Here is a 4,872-nt window from a genome sequence, read left to right as displayed (position 1 = left end):
GTCGGCTCCGCGGACAGCGACTCCCGCACGGCGGCGGCGGCGGCGGCGGCGACCGCGTCCACGTCGGGCGCCCGGGGGGGCGGGGCGCCCCCGCTGCGGGGAGAGGCGCGGGGGCGGGTGAGGGCCGGAGGGCGCCCCCCAGCCGCCCACACCCCGAGGGCCCGCCACCCGGCCCGCGGGGCTGCGCCCGCTGGCGCTCCCACCCTCTCGCCTGTGCCCGAGCCCGAGCGGGGCTCTCGGCGCCCCGCCGTGCCCGGTGAGCCCCGGCCTCGCAGCGCCTGTGCCCGCCGCGCAACCCTGACCTGGCCGCCACCGCTGCCCTTTGCCGGGGAGAGAGGGAGGGCGAGTGCCACGGAGACTCCTCTGTGCCCCATCGCCTGGGGGTCCCCACCCTCCGTCCCTGCCCCAGACCCAAGGCTTTGCAGACTGGGGCAGGATGGAGCAGCGGGGAGCAATCCCAGTAAGAATGGGGGTGACTCTATAGTCCTCAGGAGGTGCTAGGGTGCTCAGTGTTTCAAGAGAGAGGGTGAGGGCCCAGCCCTGAGACCCCAGGCTTCCCCTTCTTGGGCCTCTGTTTTTCTCTCCACAGTGGGCATCTCCGAGGTGCCACATGCACGCGGGGGTGCGGGGGTCTTTACTCGCTTCACGTCCCTGCCACCCTGTCAGGGCCCGCTATGCCGTCCGCATTTTGCACAGGAGGAGCCGGCAGCTTGGACTCGCCCAAGGACCCACAGCAGAGCCAGGATGGGAACACAGGCCCGTCTGACTCCCCATCCTGTGCCTGACTGGACTGTCTCCCCGATTGGGATCCCTGAGATCCTAGAACTTGCCTGCGCCAGCTTCTCCCCAGCTAGAGAACAATCTGGAACAATCTCTTCTCAAGAGCAGGAGTGAGGGAGGGGTTGTTCCAGAGCTCCCCCTGCCCCCACCGTTCTGGCCCCTGTTGAATGCAGTGAATGAGCTAATGATTCTATAAAGTGCAGCCACAGTTCAGAAAGGGCTTGAGTACTCTTCCCTTATCACCCTGGGGACAGTCATATGCCTACCACTGTCCCTGCCTCGGCCCACACATCCTTCTGCCTCATCCACTCTTCTGATCTTGCAGTGGCAGAGAAACGCCCTCACGCTGCACCCACTGCCCTCTCCCTAAAAATGAGAGCACCTTTGGAGCACCAGACTCCTGGGGAAGCCCCCCACCCTCCACCCCGTGTCACTCTTCACCCTGAGTCCCAGTCAGAGAAACAAGGTTGAGAAGCGAAGAACAGACCAGGGCCTTAGGGCCCCTGACAGGGAGGGAGCACCCTTCTCTATAAATGAGCCCCCTCCCCCATTGTTTGAAATCCCACCATGAGGGGGCATCCCTTTGGATCTTAAAAGCCTTCTGGTCTTCAGAAGCCCCTGGAAGACCTAATTTTTTTTTGAAAAGGGGACACCTTGCAAAGTTATCCCACAACAAATTCAAGATTCCTCTTGCCTCTGCCTCCGTTTTAGATTAAGAGCTTGAGGTTCACAGAGGAGAAGAGCTTGGTGCAGATTCACAGAGCAGCAATAGAGTCCTCATCTCCTCCTGCCCACTCCACAACTCCCTGTACTGCCCCCAAGTCTCTATTTGGTCACCTTGGAAGGGCTGAGATGGGAGGGGGCTCAGGGGTTCTGGCTGAGCACTAGCCCCTCAGTACCCCCGGGCCTAGCTCACACCCCTGCCCCTCTGTTTCCTCAGCCACATACCTTATCCTGGGGTGAGCCTCAGCTGGGACCTCCACCTGTTTGGGATAGGAGCCAGGGAACCAGAGCGCCTCACCCTTCCTGTCCCTTCCCTCTTCTCTCTCTTTTTTTCCCTCTCCTTTCTTCTTTCTCTTTCTCTCTCCCCAGCAGCTGCTTTCAGCCCAACCCCGCCCAGCCCCGCCCCACCAGCTGCAGCTTGGCCCCTTAGGGACCCTCCTCACCCACCAAGCAGGAAAAGACAAGCCGGGGCCTGCAGGAGCAACTGGAGTCTCCTCAGGCCTCATCGCAGGAGCCAGCAGGAAGGAGAGGGGTCGGTTAGAGGTCACAGAGTCCACGCCTGTCCCTGCTGGGGACAAGAGGAGGGAGGGACAGGGTCCTGGTGGGGTCTGGAGTCCAGTCCAGCGAAGGGGAAAAGGGAGTCTTAGCGCCACCTGCTGGCCGCGTCGGGTATAACCCCAGGTAGATGTAGGGCATTGGGAGGGGGAAGACCGCTGTGTTGGAGGGTTTGAGACAAGGGGAAGCGCGGCTGGAGGATGGATCGGGCATGAAACATAGAGAGGATTTGAAGAATTGTGGCTGCGGGAGGGCAGCATTCCCGGGTTCCATGATGCGTGGGGTGCTTGGGCATTACCTCAGTTCTGGGGAAGTCCTGATGCCTGGAGCATGGCAACCAGCGGAAGCTGGGTCTGGGGTGGGAAGAGCTGGGAGGATTTAAAGGCCCCCTGGGGGATCTAGGGAGAGAGCTGTCAGGACCAGTTCCTTTATGCGCACCATATGTACACTATCTCTTAGCACAGGGCTAAGAGCAGTAGACAATCAATAAGGGTGTGTTGTATGTAAAAACTTGTTCTTCTAACATTTATTTATTGAGACTTATGTCCCAGGCTCTGTGCAACATGCTGGAAATACAGCTGTGGAAGAATGAATGAATGCATGAATGGGGATGTAGGTGGGAGGGGAGAGGGGTGTCCCTCTGTCTCCCCAAACTGCACAGATCTCCATTTGGAGGACTTCACAGACACCTCCTGGGGGCTGACTGGTCACTTACACATTGGCACACCTGGTGAGGTCACGAGCACTTGGATCTTCCTGCGTGTGCAGAGTTCTCCAGCGTCCCAGCACCTAGCCCAGGCTGCAGGCAAGCATTTAGGATGGGAAGGCTCCTCTTTGCCACCTAGAATGCTCATGGCCCTGGCTGGGGTGCCTTGTGGATAGACACACTCCAAATCACAGGAAGAATTAGGACAGGAGATTGCTTTGAGGGTAATCAAGCACCTACCCAGAACTTGGCTTTTTGTCCATGTTATTTGTTTTGGTCCCTAAGTTTTATTCAAGAACCCATACAAAATATTCCAGATAACTGATTTTGGGGTTTTAAAAAATTTTATCTATTTATTTATGGCTGTGCTGGGTCTTTGTTGCTGCACAGGCTTTTCTCTAGTTGTGGCGAGTGGGGGCTACTCTCCAGTTGCTGCGTGGACTTCTCATTGAGGTGCCTTCTTTTGTTGCAGAGCATGGGCTCTAGGTGTGTGGGCTTCAGTAGTTGCTCTGAGGCAGGTGGGACCTTCCGGGACCAGGGGTCGAACTCATATCCGCTGCATTGGAAGGCGGATTCTTTACCACTGAGCCAACAAGAAAGCCCCTCCCCTCAAGATAACTGAGTTTTCATCCTCCTCTTCCTCCTTTTCTTCATCTTGATTAATCTGGAAGTAGTGCAATTGGTAACTTTCTTTGCTGTTAGCAACTCCACACAAGCAATCACATAGATTATTCTTCTTCAAATATTTTTTGGTGAGATATTTCAAATACCTTTTGGAAAAAGGCACCACAGAAGTTGCAGTAATCTTTCTTTCACTTCTTTAGATTGTCACAGCCCCTTCCCCAAGATTCCCAGCTTTTCCATTCACTTTGCCTCTTGAAGAAACTGCTCAAAACTGGCAGCATCCATGAGTCCGTCTTCTCAGGATGGGTACAGTCAAGAGGAAAGTTCAGGACCTGCTTCTTTCTTTTTTGCCCACCTTCACCACAAACTTTTTCACAGGCACCATGGTGGCCGCAGAGGCAGAAAGGCTGTCCGTGTTATTTTGAGCCTTAGACTGATAAGTGTAATTAGCTGCTGTTCCAGATCAGGAGACTGAGGCTCAGAGAGGTGTGAGGATTCACTCTGGGCTGCACAGCCAGTGAATTATGGAGCCATGGCTCAAATTCAGTGAGGTGGCTTCCAGTTCAGGTCTTGATCTGGTCTGCCTATATACTTCCTTCAGCTCTGGGGGCTCCTCAGGGGTCCTGGGCCCAGGTCCCACCAGAGGATATACATTTTCATTCCCTAGAAGGCTTGAGGAGGCTGGTTGCTCACAGTGGCAGTTGCTAAGCCCAGGCCGAAGACCATACCAGGAAAGGGACCCACCAGTGATTCAACAGTTTCCATGTGCTGGTGCATTACATACACTCTAGAAGCTTCTCTTGAATCCTCACCACCCTGAGACGTTGGGAATGTTATACTCATTTATGGATGTAGAAACTGAGTCTTAAAGAAAGGAGGTAGCTTGCCATGGGTTGTTCAGCTGGGAGACAATCTGGCCCAAGTCCCCATCGCAGCAATGATGAGGCCAACGCAGCTTAATGTTTCTTGAATGTCTGCACCAGGCCAGCCTGGGGCTGGGTGCCAAAGACATCATGATGAACCAGATTGGTCCAAGTTCTTGAGGAACTCCTTAAAGAGAAAGACACTCTTATAAAACAAAGAGAGGACTGCCTTCTGGACCAAGAGGGACCGTAGATCTATAGGAGCCAGGAGAGAGTATTAACTTAAAAGGATGGGATTCCCTGGTGGTCCAGTGGTGAGGATTCAGTGCTTCCATTGCAGGAGGTATGGGTTTGATCCTCGGTTGGAAAACTAAGATCCCACAAGCCTCACAGCACAGCCAAAAACAAACAAAACTTAAAAGGAAAGCAGGGAGGGCATCTTAATTAGTACTGATGGTCAGGTGGGAATTAGTCAAATGAGGGGAAACAGCAGAGGGGAAAAAGGAAACATAGGCCCTGAGGCCTGGGAGACATAGAGTCTATGTAGAGGGGAGACATGGGAGGCAGAGCAGGGTGGCAGGGAGGGGTTACTATCAGCTCTGGGCTGTGACAGTGGGAGCA

The 4,872-nt window shown here is 55.0% G+C and overlaps 1 pseudogene; it reads right to left on the bottom strand.

Annotated features, from left to right (window-relative positions):
* Positions 1-3,341: 3,341 nt before the first annotated feature.
* Positions 3,342-3,773, bottom strand: LOC145540505 (large ribosomal subunit protein eL22 pseudogene; annotated as a pseudogene).
* Positions 3,774-4,872: the final 1,099 nt, after the last annotated feature.

This window comes from Giraffa tippelskirchi, chromosome 3, assembly GCF_054371585.1.
Source record: "Giraffa tippelskirchi isolate mGirTip1 chromosome 3, T2T-mGirTip1v1.2.pri, whole genome shotgun sequence".
Lineage (NCBI taxonomy): Eukaryota > Metazoa > Chordata > Mammalia > Artiodactyla > Giraffidae > Giraffa > Giraffa tippelskirchi.
Note: the sequence above shows the minus strand (reverse complement) of the source record. Positions and strands in the feature narration are given on the sequence as shown.